This window comes from Bos indicus, chromosome 5, assembly GCF_029378745.1.
Source record: "Bos indicus isolate NIAB-ARS_2022 breed Sahiwal x Tharparkar chromosome 5, NIAB-ARS_B.indTharparkar_mat_pri_1.0, whole genome shotgun sequence".
NCBI lineage: Eukaryota > Metazoa > Chordata > Mammalia > Artiodactyla > Bovidae > Bos > Bos indicus.
In genome coordinates this window covers 14,250,700-14,269,516 of record NC_091764.1, presented here as the reverse complement: position 1 = coordinate 14,269,516, position 18,817 = coordinate 14,250,700, and positions in this window count along the sequence as shown.

The window sequence follows — 18,817 nt, the reverse complement described above, 5'->3', positions numbered from 1 at the left end:
ATTTTTATCCTGTTTCTTCATGACAAATGTAGCTATTTGCTAAAGCTGTCTATTGCTTCCAAGATGAAATATTGTACTGTCAATAAATGAGAAAAATATGATGTTAGACACAAGCAAGATGAGAAGGGAATGGGAATGAAAAAGAAAAAAAAATAGTAAAACACCTTAACACATTATAGTATAAACCCTGATAATATTTTTTTCCTTTTTTGTAATGCACGTGTCTGCCTCCAGCTTTGATTGCCTGCCTCGGCATATACTTCATAGAGGCATCCTCTTCAAAGACTGCTATCTCAAATAAACACATTGCCAGCCACAGACCTAGATAAAAAGCTGAGCTGTTTCTACCTGACTGAAGCTCCTTTGTTTTAGAAATCTCGATTGATTTTTATAACTGACCCTCTGGGCCACTTGCTTTTTCTTTTCCTGTGCTCTAAATTCTCACTCGTACATTTCCAGTTCACCAATAAAGAATAAACCTGCAAAACCTTAGCCCTTCAACCTCCACCCTAAAAAAGGAGATCCTCAGGCCTGCATGTGCTCTCTCTTCCTACCTGAGACTCACTGTGTGACCCTAGGTGTGCTGTGTAATTTCTAGGTCCTGTAAATTATATACCTTTATTGTTTCAAAGTTTCCTGAAAGTTAGAGCAGAAGGCAGCTTGCACTGGTAAGAACCAGCAACAGTCACAACATTGCTTATTTGTAGGCAGAGACTAACACAAAATAATTTTCACAGTTGCTAGGATTGCATGACTGCCCTTGTAATTAACCAAGGGGAATGGCCTTTTTATCTGCAACTTGCTTATTAGTGACCTAACTCATGTGGCTAACACCATCTGAGAAAGGAGCACTGCTTGATGGGGATCTGTTCTGTGAGCATGCTATGTGTTTGGACGAACTGCTTCTGTAGTGTATCACCTGCAACATCCAATCCAAAATGTCACAGCTGCCATAATAATCCAAAGATCTTCTCAAAGTAGTGTGATCAATGAGATGATGACACCACTAATTACAAAGGCCTTAATGGATTATTAATGTGAATAAAGATCCTCCATGCCTAAAGACCAAGGAGAGCTAAAGAAGGTAGGTTGAATTGCCAGGATAGTGTTAGCACCCAAGAAGAAGTTCTGGGCTAAAGGAATAAGGAAAGGATTCTTGTAGGTGAGGAGGGTACAAGAACTCTGCCTGTGAGTACTGAGTCAGAGGGTTATGCCTGGACTCTGTGTCCTAACCCACAAGAGGGAAATAGCCTTAAACCAGAAATCAATGATGCCACAAGAGGGAAAAGATCTGTGGTCTCGTGTTACTATTTCACTCATTACTGTGGCTCTTTGTCCCCTGACCTGATGGGATACTAGGAGTCCAATACGTGGTGTGATGTTACTAAAGATTAATGGACAATTATAAACACCCTAGATGTCCCTGGTCGCTCAGTGAGTAAAGAATCTGCCTGCAATGTTGGGGACACAGTTTCAATCCGTGGGTCAGGAATATCCCTGGATAAGGCAATGGCAACTCACTTCAGTATTCATGCCTGGAGCTGGCCAGCTACAGTCCAGGGGGTTGCAAGAGTTGGACATGATTTAGTGAGTAAACCACCACCTGAACATCTGGGGGTAAATATCCTGAACATCTGGGGTCAATGTGTCCTAAGAACCCTGAGAAGGTATACTAGCCCCTTGATAAATGCAGAACCCCATGGAAGCCTAAATACTTTTCCCAAAAACCTTGTGCAAAATTTTCCAGTAACATTACATAAGATGATGGTAATAGCCTAAAAACAAGAAGTAGATACTGAGATGAAAAAAATTATACCTAACCAAAAGTCAAATCTTCCTTAAAGATTTTATGCACCTCCTAGGAAGGAGATGTGCTTAATTGTTCAGTCATGTCTGATTCTCTGTGACCCCATGGACTGTAGCCCATCAGGCTCCTCTGTCCATGGGGATTCTTCAGGCAAGAATCCTGGAGTGGATTGCCATTCCCTTCTCCAGAGGATCTCCCCAACCCAGGGATGAAACCCAGGTCTACCTACATCGCAGGTGGATTCTTTACCATCTGAGCCACCAGGGAAGCCCTAGGAAGGAGAAGGGGGATTAACTGATTACTGAAGGTTTTTTAGTTTGTTTGGAATGATCTCTGAATTGTTACTCAAGGTTGCCATATGTGTCAAATGACTGATATCTCTAAAATTCATAACTCTCTTAAAGATCCATCCAGGCTCTATGCTCATTTCCTTCAAGATATCACAGATCCTGAACCCCCTTAACTTTCCCCTTAAAGGGGAAAAACTAGAAGTATTTATATAATAAGGCCAAGTTTATTGAGATTATATTTATTTTTGCAAACAAATTTACCTTGCTTTGATTATCTCTGCAAGAAATGAGGTGAATTAGGGAGAGAAAAAATTTCAGTGGAAAAGTACAGTACTCTCTTATGGATATCAGACTGTAGACCTATTAATTGCCTTGAGGGTTTTATGTTTGTTAATGGTTTGAAGGCTGAATTCTTCTCATTCCCTCTATGTAGCCAGATATTGGCTACAGCTCTCCAAACATTGATTTTTTCCCTACCCTTCAGGCTTGAAATCACTGAGAACTAAAACTGCCCTTCTCACAAAACCGCATAGACTAAAGTAGAAAAACTTCATTAAACTTCAAAGGAATTATGACAACTACTCAGAGATAGACAATCTTCATGCCTGTTGCTGTGTGGACCACTACCAGAGACATTTAAATTAAAAACCAGAAAAACCTATGATTGTCATGGCTTTCCCTCACTCCATCTGAAGATGCCTCAAGCCCAACATCTAGAAATCTTCTTGACTAGATGCCTTCAGAACTCAGAAACTGGGATTATAATCTGACCTAATGATTAAACTTTTTTTCCTTTTTTTCCCTTAAAAGTGCTTCACATGAAATACCAGATGCAAATAATGCAAAGAACTGCCAAATACGTCTAACTAGAGAACTCCACCAGTTTCACCGTCTCCTGAAATGAGACAAAACCCTTAAACTGGACGGAACTATTCTGAGTTTCTGGCTTTAAAAAATATGGGGCAATCTACCAATTTAGGACAAGTTCAAAACCTACTTATACCAGATGACTCAAACATTAAAACATTCCTTCACTTTACCCAAATATTTGAACAGATTCCCAGGTCCCCTCAAGTTCACTCACCTATTTTCCGTAGTTTGAAACAATAGTTATGGATAAGATTTCAAACCATGGCTATGTAATATTAGAACTGCTATTATAATTCTATTAAGATGTGAAATTTCTGGGATATACTTCCCTGGTGGCACAGATGGTAAACCGTCTGCCTACAATGCAGGAGACCCGGGTTCAGTCCCTGAGTTGGGAAGATCTCCTTGAGAAGGAAATGGCAACACACTCCAGTATTCTTGCCTGGAAAATCCCATGGACTGAGGAGCCTGGTAGGCTACAATCCGTGGGGTCCCAAAGAGTCAGAAAGGACTGAGTGATATCAATTTCACTTTCATTTTCACCCTTGACTTTGAGTATATCAGCTTCCCAGGCCATTAATTTCCTTGACTCTGTTGCCTCAGCGTCACAGACTAGATTGTACTGTAAATTCTGACATTTGAGGTTTTGTTTTGTTTTTTCTTTCTGTAATGCAAATTCTTGACTTAAACTTTGATTGCTGAGGCATTCACTTCAAAAAGGCAACCATTTCAAAAACTGCTCTCTCAAATAAATATATAGGCAGCCACAGGACTAGGTTAAGAACTAGGCTGTCTCCCCCAGCCAAGGCTCCTTTGTTTTAGGCATCTTGGTTGGGTTTGATAACTGACCATTTGAACTACTTGTTTTTTTTCTCTTCTTATGCTTTAAACTCTTGCTCTTATGCTTTTAATTTATTAATAAAGAGTGAGCCCATGAAACTCTAGGCCCCCACCCTTGATTCCAGCAAAAGCAGAACCTGAGGCCTCCACGCCTTTTCTCTTTCCCTCCCTCCCTCTTTCTCTCTCTCTCTGAAACCTATCTACCTACTGCATGAGATGTGCTGTGTAATTTCTAGATTCGGTAAGTAACAAACCTTTTTTTTTTTTTTTTAAATGTACTAATTGTATTGCTGAAGGGCATCTTATAATCACATTAATAACCACAAGGGCCAGTCCAACCACAGCACTGCATATCGGTAAGCTGAGATGGGCACAAAACATACATAAAATTGCACAAAACTTGGAAAGAGAGTTTTGTATTTCATAAATCTATTCTCCACTGGTATGATATTCAGTAGAGAATACAAAGTATTACCGCTAATACACTCTTAGTACTACCTGTCTTAGTAGAGGCTTTTTCTGTTAATACTGATGTCTTGGAAAAGCAATTTGCTTTGTGGAATAAAAAGGAATAAGCAAGACCCAGACAGAGAAATCCAATTTTATTCTCAGACAGGCACAAAGCTGAATGCCTTCCATTTTAATGACTGACAACTTCTATTTCTTTATACAAGCATCATGTAAGAAATGACAACAATTGCCAAGAGAAGCACAATCCAGCTTATAAACACTGGTAGCATCTTCTGTGTGGACAGTTCGCTACACAGGCATATACTGGATTCAAGCCCAGAGAAAAATACTGCAATTTCATGAGTTCTATACAGTATTTCCACAACAAAATGAACAGCATTATGTATAAGGTAATGTGTCCTTAAAGAATCACACTGGAATTATAAGAAAGAATTTCTGGACACATTATATATAGTACACCCTGAGATTTTCAAATGAAATCATTTCTCTCAGTGGGATAACATGACATGATGAATTCATTTCTGTGTGCGTGTGTGTGTGTGTGTGTATGCGTGTGTGTGTCTCTCTGTCTGAGCAGGTCGGGGATGGAAATAGAGGTAGAATGAAAAGAGAGCAGGTCATGATTGCTGCTATGACTATCTGAGTGCAAAATTCTTCGTAAACTTACCAAGAAATGTTTGATGGAGGGTGTTCTTGTGAAAGTCAATGAACAAACTAGATTTAATAATTAAAGAAGTTATCTAGAACATATGTAGAGCAGAAAAGAGACAGCAAATGCAGTCAGGAGTAAAAAGACTGACAATGTAGACAAAGTCATAAGCAGACGCTGAGGAAATTTGCAGAAATGGAGGACGGGGCACAAAGCATAAGGAACTGGAATTGAGATTTAGATCAAATTGATACTTTCTGGATCCTTTTGAAGAATTACCTAAAGTGACCACTGTAAACTACATTATGTTTCTATATTGAATAATTTAGTTTGTGACATAATTTCATTTGTTATTATGATTTTGACCTCTTTTAACTGAAAAATGTAAATCCCAGCTTCTGCATGTGTGAAATCAACTTTATCAGCGCAGACAATTAGTGAAAACTGGAAAAAAGTTTGGAAAGGGGGGATTAACCTTCAGGACATTATTTTGTTTTGCATATTTATATTAATGAGATGAGAAAAATTAAAGTAGCATATTATATTTGTGTTCCAATGTGAATAGATGTATGTCTGTTACAGAGCTCAAGTTTCTCTCTGTATTCCAAAGTAATCTAGGAGCTAAGCACATGGTTTTCAGCTCATGATTTCATTTTGTATCACGGGCTACATTTACTTCTTTTCAAGCAGAAGCCAAATTTTTCATATATTGAAATCTTAATGAAATGAGCATGGAGGCACCAAGATTCATTGTTACTGATAGAGCCTCATAGCTAATAAATTAAATAATCAAAATTTGGATTTCTTATGGCTGTTTCTGGAGAAGACTCTTGAGAGTCCCTTGGACTGCAAAGTGATCAAACCTGTCAATCCTAAAGGAAATCAACCCTGAATATTACTGGAACGACTGTTGCTGAAGCTGAAGCTCCAATACTTTGGCCACCTGATGCAAAGAGTCAACTCAAGGAAAAGATACTGATGCTGGGAAAGATTGAAGGCAAAAGGAGAAGGGGTAGGTAGAGGATTAGATGGTTGGATGGCATCACTGACTCAATGGACATGAGTTTGAGCAAACTCTGGGTGATAATGGACACAGAGGAGCCTGGTGTGCTACAGTCCATGAGGTCACAAAGAGTTGGATATGACTTGGCAGCTGAACAACAACAACAAAAAGGCTGTTTTGAAAGCATAAATCACATTAACTACTCACAATTCAGTGCTGATAGTGAAGCCAATAATTACTGAGAGGTACTGGTTGTTGTTCACTTGCTGATTCATGTCTGACTCTTTGCAACTCCATGGACTGGTAGAGTGACTTTATTCTTTAGAAGAATCTCTTATTATCTTATTACTCTTCTCTCTGTCTCTATCTGTATACATATGATTAAATCTGGTTCTCTGGTGAAAATTGGGGATACACTTATTCATAGACTTAATGGTTTTAAAACTGATATTATTAATATGGTTGACACAATATAAAAGTATTAGAATGTTTCAGTATTATTTGAATAACAATATTAGTTGTTTTGAATACATTTATTGTTCCAATTATATAAGTTTGTAAGTCACACATTGTCTTGAATATTCATAAAGGTAATGGTTACCATAATTGGTTTCAGTTCAGTTCAGTCACTCAGTCGTGTCCGACTCTTTGGGGCTCCATGAATTGCAGCACGCCAGGCCTCCCTGTCCATCACCAACTCCCGGAGTTCACTCAAACTCACGTCCATCGAATCAGTGATGCCATCCAGCCATCTCATCCTTTGTCGTCCCCTTCTCCTCCCGCCCCCAATCCCTCCCAGCATCAGGGTCTTTTCCTATGAGTCAACTCTTCGCATGAGGTGGCCAAAGTATTGGAGTTTCAACTTTAATATCATTCCTTCCAAAGAAATCCCAGGGCTGATCTCCTTCAGAATGGACTGGTTGGATCTCCTTGTGGGCCAAGGGACTCTCAAGAGTCTTCTCCAACACCACAGTTCAAAAGCATCAATTCTTCGGCACTCAGCTTTCTTCACAGTCCAACTCTCACATCCATACGTGACCACAGGAAAAACCATAGCCTTGACTAGACGGACCTTTGTTGGCAAAGTAATGACTCTGCTTTTGAATATTCTATCTAGGTTGGTCATAACTTTCCTTCCAAGGAGTAAGCATTTTTTAATTTCATGGCTGCAGTCACTATCTGCAGTGATTTTAGAGCCCCAAAACAAAGTCTGACACTGTTTCCACTGTTTCCCCATCTATTTCCCATGAAGTGATGGGACCAGATGCCATGATCTTCGTTTTCTGAATGTTGAGCTTTAAGCCAACTTTTTCACACTCCTCTTTCATTCTCATCAAGAGGCTTTTTAGTTTCCCTTTGCTTTCTGCCATTAGAGTGGTGTCATCTGCATATCTGAGGTTATTGATATTTCTCCTGGAAATCTTGATTCCAGCTTGTGTTTCTTCCAGCCCAGCGTTTCTCATGATGTACTCTGCGTATAAGCTAAATAAGCAGGGTGACAATATACAGCCTTGATGTACTCCTTTTCCTATTTGGAACCAGTCTGTTATTCCATGTCCAGTTCTAACTGTTGCTTCCTTACCTGCATACAAATTTCTCAAGAGGCAGATCAGGTGGTCTGGTATTTCCATCTCTGTTTTGTTTTTAAATCTGGCATTTTTAATTCATTTAAAAGTGGGGAAATATTTTCCATTAGTTGATACTACTATAATTTAAAATTTTCTATATTTTATCTTGTTCTTTTTCCATCTATTGCTTTCATATTTGGTCATTTTAGACTTGATGATATTTTCTCTCTTACTCCAGGTTTTAAACTGTAGATTATAAAGTCAGTTATGTGTTTGAATAAAGTCCCCTTTACTTACTAGTTAGATGTCTTAGCTAACTTACTTAAGCTTCCACAACCTATTTTCTCATTTATTAAGAGGAAATGATAGAAAATGTAGCTCAAAGAACAGAGCCTATAGTAAGCATGAAAACACACACCACCATCGTCATCAACATAATACAATATCATTGCTGTGATTAATTGAAAATATCATCAGTGGTTCACCTAAATCAGAATTTCATATGGTTTGTATGCATACTTGTGCTGTCATGTCTGACTCTTTGTGGCCCCATGAACTATAGCCCACCAGGCTCCCCTGTCCATAGAATTTCCCCGGCAAGAGTCCTGGAATAGGTTGCCATTTTCTACTCCAAGGTATCTTCCTCCACCTAGGGATCAAATCTGCATCTCTCGAGTTTCCTGCATTGGCAGCTAGATTCTTTACCACTAGTGCCACCTGGGAAGCCTGTTCTCTAATCTTATTCACTATTTGGTTTATGCCTATGACTGTTCTGATTGTGGTGAAATCAAATGGTTTGTATCTATTTCATGAAAAGAGGCTTTGGGTTATACAAACAAATTATATGTATTTTTAAAGAAGTACTCTTATTATGTGAGAAATAAAATTGTTCTTGAGAAATGTAAATTTATAAGATCAATCTAACAATAATTAACTAGAAATTAATCAAAGGAATAGAAAGTCTTTTTATCATTGAGTATCATTAGATTAGGGGAAAAAAAAGGCAAAGACTCAAGTAGAGACTTAGGCCCTGGTCAACTTGATCAGAAAAAGTTTCATATGATATTTAATATACATCTATATAACCAAAATTTTTGTGAATTATTTTTTTTAAATGTACTCTTTCACTTCATAACAACATTTTAGTCCCGGTTGGCCTGTGACTTCTACCTTCTGTGCTTTATGGTCATTGAATAGAGGACGTTTTCTCCAGTCATTGAAGAGAGGGAGTTTCTCCTATCATGCCAGACATTGTTTCATTACTGTCAAACAATTCAACTTCATATTCCATAAGAATTTCTGTTCTCTGCATTTTTTAGTGAATTATCTCTTTTTAAATGATAGTAGCTCCAGAAAGATGTCTATCAGTTCATGCAGTCTGATGGGCTAATCATTATTGGCCTTATTGTTATTATTATCATTTAATTCCCTAGTCCTGTACCAGAAACTGGACAATATGCGCTTTCCTTAGTTTTTCCCTCGTGATTATAGATAGCAAAATGTTTAAGCAGCATCTTCCTTATATAAACACTACTAAATCAGATAATTTTAAACAATGGAATATGTTCAAGGGTAAATTTTAAACAAAATTCTGAAAAACATCAAGAGTTCAGAAAATTATAAAAACTAATGACAAAATTTTAAAAAATCAGTTATATTGATTCCTAATAGTCAAGATATTAGAAACTGCAAATAATAACAAAGGGACTATTACTACTAGGCGTTTCCTTAGGGCCTCAAGTTTCAGCTAGTAACTTAGAAAAAACTGTCACCTTTTTTTCTGAATGTGTCACTGTGTAATTAGTACTACTCTAAAGTATAGCAACCTTAAATTTGTATGAGATATATAAAGACATCAAAAAATAATTTTAAAGGTTTAGAATGAAAAATACTTTTAAAGTTGTAGAAAAAAAGATATTTGGACATTAGAGTATTACAGTATCACAATGAAAAACTAAAATTTCCTGTCAAAATAGCCATACCTTTAAGCTGAATCTATATAAGCTTGTATACTACTAGTCGGAGAAGGCAATGGCACCCCACTCCAGTACTCTTGCCTGGAAAATCCCATGGGCGGAGGGGCCTGGTAGGCTGCAGTCCACGGGGTCACTAGTAGTTGGACACGATTAAGCGACTTCACTTTCAATTTTCACTTTCATGCATTGGAGAAGGAAATGGCAACCCACTCCAGTGTTCTTGCCTGGAGAATCCCAGAGGTGGGGAAGCCTGGTGGGCTGCCGTCTATGGGGTCGCACAGAGTCGGACACGACTGAAGCGACTTAGCAGCAGCAGCATACTACTAGTGTATATATTAATTGCTAGTATCTTTCAGGAAACAGGCATGATATTCAGAGGCTTTCTTAATCTAGTTATTCACCCAACCAGTAGTGGATGCCTACCCCTGCTTTGCCATGTGAAAAGTGATTTTTTTTTTTTTTTTTGGTACATCATTGTGCCAGACAATGGGGATGGAGCACAATTAAATCCAGTTCAATTCTCATCCTTTATCCATTTTTGATCTCTCTTCTGCAATTGACTGTTCTCATGTGATTCAGTTCTGGCCAATTAATAATGAAAATGTTACTAGAGTTCTCTTAAGAGTATTTCGTCCATGACCAAGGGGAAAAAAGGTATATTAAGAAGTATTCTGTCACTCCGATTAGCTCTGAAACTTTCTGTGTTTGAATAGAGTTGTGTAAGGGCATGAAGCCTGGAGATTATGTAGACACTCGGCAATCCTCAGGGAAAGATTAAGAGAATCTCTAAGAAAATGACATGGAAGCTTGATGTCACTTAGTCACTAAACTGCCTTCCTCTAGACTACTTTCTCTATGAGATACCTAAATATCTTTATTGTCTTAGGGATATATCACACCTTATGGTGAGGAGAGATTAAAAAAAAAAAACAAAACCTAGAAGTCACCTAATTACCCCATAGAGGTCCCCTAGCACACGGAATACATGCTATTTTATTAAAATGGGGTTTTAGAATTTTAATGGGGAAATGCTTATGATACATGGCTAAGAGAAAAATACAGAACACATCATTTTATAGATACATTATTCTAACCCTGTGAAAACCAAACAGAAATATTCAGAAAGGAAATATGGTTGTAGATAGTGGAATTATGAGTGACTTTCTTTCTCAGCTTCTTTTATTCCAATAATTTCCAAAGTCTGGTTTATTAGTATATGTTTTATTCTCAGATATTATAATCAGCAAAATAAGCCAACAATTATTGTTATCAATGTTATTAAATGTTGAAATACTTACCTTACCACACATAAGTAAGAATCTCTAAAAGTTTTCAATCTATTTAATGACTGATTATTATAATAGATAGATAGATAGATAGTGAAGTCACTCAGTCGTGTCTGACTCTTTGCGACTCCATGGACAGTAGCCAACCAAGCTCCTCCATTCATGGGATTTTCCAGGCAAGAATACTGGAGTGGGTTGCCATTTCCTTCTCCAGGGGATCTTCCCGACCCAGGGATTGAACCCAGGTCTCCTGCATTGTAGGCAGACGCTTTACTGTCTGAGCCACCAAAGAAGTCACGTATTATTATAATAGTGTACTATAGTTGCAGGGGCTTCCCTGGTGGCTCAATGGTAAAGAATCTGTCTGCCAATGTGGGAGATGCAGGTTCTGTCCCTGGGTTGAGAAGATCCCTCGAAGAGGGAAATGGCAACCCACTGCAGTATTATTGCCTAGGAAATTCCATGGACAGATTAGCCTGGCAGGCTGCAGTCCATAGGGTCGCAAAAGAGACAGACACAACTTAGCGACTAAACAACAAAAATAGCAATTATAGTTGCAAAGAAAGATGTAAGACTTAGAAAACAAAAATGTGTCTTTTTAAATAAAAAAGGCAAGTTGGTAGCGAAAAAATTGGTAATGTACAAAATTGACTTATAAGCAACAACTTATTTATCTACGGATGCTAAATAAATAATGTTGCAATATTAAGCACAATAAAGTCTCTGAAATGTAATCTTAAGAAATAGCATGAACAGTCACATTATTCATCAGCTCTTCAAAAGACATAATTTTATTTAGAGAGACTGCTTTATTTTAAAATATTATCACAATTGAGTTCAGTTTTTTTTTTTTTTTTTTAAGTTTATGTGATTTACCATACCTATTTCTAGGATTTTTTTTAAAAGGCATCTGTTCATTTTGTAAATGTTTTCTCAGACATTCAATATGTATTTTACATTTCCTTCACTTTGTTTTTCATATCATAATATCTCATTCTTTGCTGAGATTGGAGAAAAACTTCTAAAGATTTCAGTCACCATTTGGAGAAAAACCATTAATGTACTTGATATTTGAAATTGCACCAACTCTGAAAGTGAGATGCTCTGGGGGAGCATAAATGTTCTGCTCTGTATAAGAAGCTGACATCATCTTGGGGATGTTGCCAGCAGATATTTGAAGTGTCAAATGCTAAGGAATTTTAGTGTCTGCTGACAGGCTCTTATTTCTCTTACTCTGGCAAGTGTATGAAAAGACTAAAATATAGAGTAAATAGATTTTAGAGCTTCAAAAATGCTTTCCCAATACAATTAATGATTGAAATGGCTAATACTCATTTGTATTAACTAAAGACCCATCTCAGAACACCTAATAATTATTCTAAAATGTGATGTGTAATAAATTACTTCATGAACTAATTCTACACTGAAAGAAATCTTTGGAGCTCATATAACATCAAATCTGATTTTACAAATGAGGATACTGAAACCTATATTCTTAATAATTTATCCAAAAATCTTTGCCTAATAACCTTTTTATTATATCACAATTATAAAATTTGACCATATTCCAATCTTTTTAAACAAAGTTGATGTTTTTATCATGTCTTTAGAAAACAAAAAACAAATAATCAATCAAAAACTAATGGCCAAAACCTAATAATATACACTATGCAACTACCTTATAGTTGTAAATTCCTATCATATTAAAAAGAATGAATTTTTATATAATCTCAGCCTACTACATTAATATAAATGTATATTTCCAAGTTAATTGTATAGTAAGGAATGTTTATATATTTATTTTCATTTCCTTTTGTACATGTAATGTATTTTTGCTTCGCTTAAATATATTTTCTTTGTAATATGTTACTGATTTTGTGTATTCAATATCTTTGTGAATAGTGAAACATTAAAAAAAAAGAAAAAATTACTCATTGCCAGACAAGATAATGACCTTCTCAGAGCCCAGTTATTAACTTATAAACTGAATTACCTTGCTGTATTTTCTACAATTACTAAATCTATTTAATTTGGATCATTATGGGACTAGTGAACAAAGAATATTCAAAGTAATATTTTGTCACATTGAACATGAATGTAATATGGAGCCCCTATCTCTTATGAACAAATGAATTCATCTGTACTGCCTCTATTTTATTATACTGCTATAATTTCAGAAAACATTTACAAAAATGGCCCCCAAAGCTATAGTAAATCAGATACACTCACATATACACACTCTCACACACTTTAAGATGAAGCAATGTTTTAAGAAAGGAAAGTAAATCAGGATCATTTTTTCTGTAAGATAATACAAGATTTTTCTTTTCCATCACGTTTGAAAATAGCTGTCTTTATTAATTATTTTTCTATTCAGTTATGTCTTAAATTATTTTTAATTGGAGGATAATTGCTTTACGTTTTGTTTTTTGCCTTACAACAAGTGTATGAATCAGCCAACTGTTTTTTTGAAGGATTACCCCCATTTAGTTTAATTAAAACATTTATCACCTCACATTTCTCCTTTTTTGGTGAGAACATTTAAGATCTACATTGTTAGAAAATTTCGGTTTGATAATGTAGTGTGATCAACTGTAGCCTTCTTGTTTTACCTTACATCTTCAGTCCTTATTCATCCTAGAACTGAAAATAGATGTTTTTAATAGAGCTTTATTCATTATATTTTTATATAGCTTTTAATTTATAATTATCTGACACTTTTTATATGTCTTTACTCCCAGTGATAAAATGACCAAAAATAACTGCAGGCAATGAAACTAATAATGTATTGTTTCTTCTGTGGCTCAATGGGTATAAAGTTTCAGTTATGCTGCTGCTGCTACTGCTGCTGCTAAGTCGCGTCAGTCGTGTCCGACTCTGTGGGACCCCATAGACGGCAGCCCACCAGGCTCTCCCATCCCTGGGATTCTCCAGTCAAGAACACTGGAGTGGGTTGCCATTTCCTTCTCCAATGCATGAAAGTGAAAAGTGAAAGTGAAGTCGCTCAGTCATGTCCGACTCTTAGCGACCCCATGGACTGCAGCCTACCAGGCTCCTCTGTCCATGGAATTTTCCAGGCAAGAGTACTGGAGTGGGGTGCCATTGCCTTTTCTAGGGATCTGCTATGCAGCAGCACAGTGCCTATAGTTAACAACATGGTATCATGCACTCCAAAATTTGATATTAGGATATATATCATGTTAAATGTTCTTTTTTAAAAAAAATTAATTAATTAATTAATTAATTTTTTTTATTTTAAAAACTTTACAAAATTGTATTAGTTTTGCCAAATATCAAAATGAATCCGCCACAGGTATACATGTGTTCCCCATCCTGAACCCTCCTCCCTCCTCCCTCCCCATACCATCCCTCTGGGTCGTCCCAGTGCACCAGCCCCAAGCATCCAGTATCGTGCATTGAACCTGGACTGGCAACTCGTTTCATACATGATATTTTACATGTTTCAATGCCATTCTCCCAAATCTTCCCACCCTCTCCCTCTCCCACAGAGTCCGTAAGACTGTTCTATACATCAGTGTCTCTTACCACACACACACAGATGCAAAACCTGAAACAAAACAGAAAGACACAAGGGAACTTTGGGAGGTGCTGGATATGTTTTACCTGGGTTCTGGTCATGGTTTCTCAGGTGTTTTTTCTATGTCCAAACTGTTCAACTTGTGCATGTGAAATACGTGCCATTCTTTGCATACCAAGTACACATGAGCAACACTGTTGGGAAAAAACAAACAAAACAGAATTAAAGAATTAGATACTTATCCTCTGAATTTTCTGAGTATTTCATTGGTGCATGTGTGAATGTGTAGTTGCTCAGTTGTGTCCAACTCTTTTAGACCCATGGACTGTAGCCCATCAGGTTCCTCTATCTGTGGAATTTCACAGGCAAGAAGACTGGAGTGGGTTGCCGTGTCCTATTCTAGGGGATCTTTCTGACCCATGGATGGCACCCATGTCTCTTGAATCTCCTGCATTGGCAGGCATGTTCTTTACTGCTGTGGCACCTAGGAAGCCATTGGAATGTAAATCAACAAAAATCAAAACATCTCTAAAATTGAGTTTTTGTTATGTATCAATTCCTTGACCTTCTCAGGCAAGTACATTTTGTTGTGGTAAGAAACAATCCACAAATCTCAGTAGCTTAAAAAGCAAAAATTCTCACTTGTTGTTTGTGGAAGTGTGTTTTACATTGCCTCCTTGGAAACCAGGACTCCAGTCTTTGGGCCACGGTCAAATGTCATGCCACATGGACAATTGTGTACACATATAACATGTCACATCACTAACATTTTAGCTAAAGAAAGTCCCTTAGCCACACCTATCTTCAAAAAGACAGATACTGTAATTCTTTAGAAGCAATAACACCAGTGTCTTCTACTACTTTTAGTAGAAAATAAAAATGATTTCTCTAAAAGAGCAATCAAGAAATTTATAGTTAGCATATAGTCTTTAAAATGTCTAGCTTAGCAGCATGTTGAAAACTCTGTCTCTAAGATCTGAAGAGTATTAATTTAAATGCTTACACTTTTTTTTTTTTTGCTATATATGTCTTTGAGAAATTTATTTAATATCTCTAAATCTCAGTATCCATGTTAGTCCTTTGCTGCCATATAAGGAACTAAAAAGCCTCTTGATGAAAGTGAAAGAGGAGAGTGAAAAAGTTGGCTTAAAGCTCAACATTCAGAAAACTAAGATCATGGCATCTGGTCCCATCACTTTATGGGAAAGAGATGGGGAAACAGTGGAAACAATGTCAGACTTTATTTTGGGGGGGCTCCAAAATCACTGCAGCCATGAAATTAAAAGACACTTACTCCTTGGAATCAAAGTTAAGACCAACCTAGATAGCATGTTGAAAAGCAGAGATACTACTTTGCCAACAAAGGTCCATCTAGTTAAGGCTATGGTTTTTCCAGTAGTCATGTATAGATGTGAGAGTTGGACTATAAATAAAACTGAGCATCAAAGAATTGATGCTTTTGAATTGTGGTGTTGGAGAAGACTCTTGAGAGTCCCTTGGACTGCAAGGAGATCCAACCAGTCCATCCTAAAGGAGATCAGTCCTGGGTGTTCATTGGAAGGACTGATGCTGAAGCTGAAACTTCAATACTTTGGCCACCTCAAGTGAAGAGCTGGCTCACTGGAGAAGACCCTGATGCTGGGAGAGATTGGGGCCAGGAGGAGAAAGGGACGACAGAGGATGAGATGGCTGGATGGCATCACCGACTCAATGGACCTGAGTTTGGGTGAACTCTGGGAGTTGGTGATGGACAGGGAGGGCTGGCGTGCTGCGATTCATGGGGTCGCAAAGAGTCAGACATGATTGAGTGACTGAACTGAACTGAAAATGATTATGAAAGTTAAATAGGACAGTCTATGAAAAATGCATAAAATGTAGTTTATATGTTGCAATATGATAATAACATATGTTGCTGCTGCTAAGTCGCGTCAGTCGTGTCCGACTGTGTGCGACCCCATAGATGGCGGCCCACCAGGCTCCCCTGTCCCTGGGATTCTCCAAGCAGGGACACTGGAGTGGGTTGCCATTTCCTTCTCCAATGCATGAAAGTGAAAAATGAAAGTGAAGTCGCTCAGTCGTGTCCGACTCTTGGCGACCCCACGGACCGCAGCCTACCAGGCTCTGCCGTCCATGGTATTTTCCAGGCAAGAGTACTGGAGTGGGATGCCACTGCCTTCTCCTGATGATAACACGTACCAGGTACTAAAATGACAACTGTGTGTGCGCGCTCCATTCTCTCCCATGGCTCAGAAGTAAATGCAGGAGACCTGAGGTCTATCCCTGGCTAGGGAAGATTCCCTGGAGAAGGGAATGGCAACTCACAGCAGTATTCTTGCCTGGAGAATCCCCATGGACAGAGGAGCCTGGCAGGTTACAGTGCATGCGGTCACAGAGTTGGACACGACTGAACGACTTTCACATACACATAAGTTACTTCAATTGCTATTAGTTAATTGTAATTATTATAATGATTATTTCTTTGGAAATTCACCAAGGACTATATAGTGAATCCATGCTTCATAATGTGGATTATTCAGGGCTGCAACACAATAAATTGGGCAGATGAATTCAAAAATTATTTTTTTAGTTGCTATTATATGGAGAACATTTTATTAGATACAGGGAATACAAAGATATAAGCAAAATTTGGTGTTAGTCACAATTTCAAGTAGCATTTTAAGGAAGCACAGTTAAATGCTCTGATGAATTATTAATATGTAAAAACCTTTAAAAAAAAAAGCAAAAGGGAGAGATATCCAACTTGGCTATCTGAAGAGGGAATTTGTAAGCTGAGAAAAACTTGCAGCAAAATATAAGGCAGGAGATCACTACAAATAGATATAAATATGATCACATTATCTGTCTGTCACCTATTTCCTTTTCTTTGGAATTCTACCTAGTGTGATGAACAAAGGATTGAGATTATCAGGTATGATAATAGTATAAGTTTCAAATCTCAATTAACATAGGACATATTTGGCATCTTCTAAATAGCAAAACAGAGAAGGCCATGGCACCTCACTCCAGTACTCTTGCCTGGAAAATCCCATGGACAGAGGAGCCTGGTAGGCTGCAGTCCACGGGTCGGTAAGAGTCGGACACGACTGAGCGACTTCACTTTCACTTTTCACTTTCATGCATTGGAGAAGGAAATGGCAACCCACTCCAGTGTTCTTGCCTGGAGAATCCCAGGGACGGGGGAGCCTGGTGGGCTGCCGTCTATGGGGTCCCACAGAGACGGACACGACTGAGGCGACTTAGCAGCAGCAAATAGCAAAAAAGGGAGAAATAAAAAGGATAATCTTGAAAAATAACATTTTACTAATTTTGTAGAAAAGTATTTAATTTGGAATTGAAATAATGGATATCATCCTCCTTTTACTTAAAGTAATTTGAGTGTGATATTATTTATTAAAATTGTATATTTACCCTTGATTTTATATAGATTTATATTATAAAATAGTAATTACACAAGAGTTCCTCAATCTGCTCAAGAGATTTGTTCTCTAGACAATAGAGTTTCATTCAATTAGTCATCATTATTCTGGGAACAACATTGGTGTTGGATGTCTGAGGTTTTCTTGTATCCAATACTTATTACTACATTTTGCAGAGGAAAAGAAAGTACTAATAATAGATCTGAGGGAAAAAAAAAACTGTGGATGAGTGAACTTGGGGATTTTGATTTGACAAAACATCCTAAACTTATTTTGAGTTGTCTTGGTTTAGGCAAAATATTTTGTTAAAGAACATTTCTCATTGCTTTATCTTGTTAAATAAAATGGGAAACATGTGGTCATAATTACTTACGTATATCTTAGCAAAACTTTAGTATAAAAAGTTCATGAATTCAGTGTAGATTTATGAGTTACATCCTTTTACTAAGGTTTTTATAACATTTTAACTGGGAATTGGGATTTAAAGAATGAGAGCTTTAAGCTATTTAGAGTCTATTGAAGTTCAACAAGATGGGGAATGACATGCTCATCAAATAATATATCAGTTGATTTTCCTATGTACAATAATTTTGAAGATGATTCATGAGCCAGTATGGAAAAATGTAAAAAATGGAAACTGTAGTCATAAAGCATGGATTGAAATCCAAACTCTGTTTTTTTAATTCTCTAAGCCTCAGTTTCTCATCAATATAATAGAGATATTGAATTCTGCTTCAAATAATTATTCTCAACATTATTAGTAAATTACATTAAAGTAATACATGATGCCTTGTACAGGGAGAGCACATAGAAGTTCTCTTTGAATTAAATGGTATGCTGTGAAGTTTTGTAGATTAAAATTCAAAATTGTTGTTGTTCAATCACTAATTTGTGCTGGACTCTTTGAGACCATGGACTGCAGCATGCCAGGTTCCCTGTCCACTAACTCCCAGAGTTTGCTCAAATTCATGTTCATTGACTCGATGGTGCCATCCAACCATCTCATCCTCTGTCACCCCCTTCTCATCCTGCCCTCAATCTTTCCCAACATCAGCAACTTTTCCAGTGAGTTGGCTCTTCTC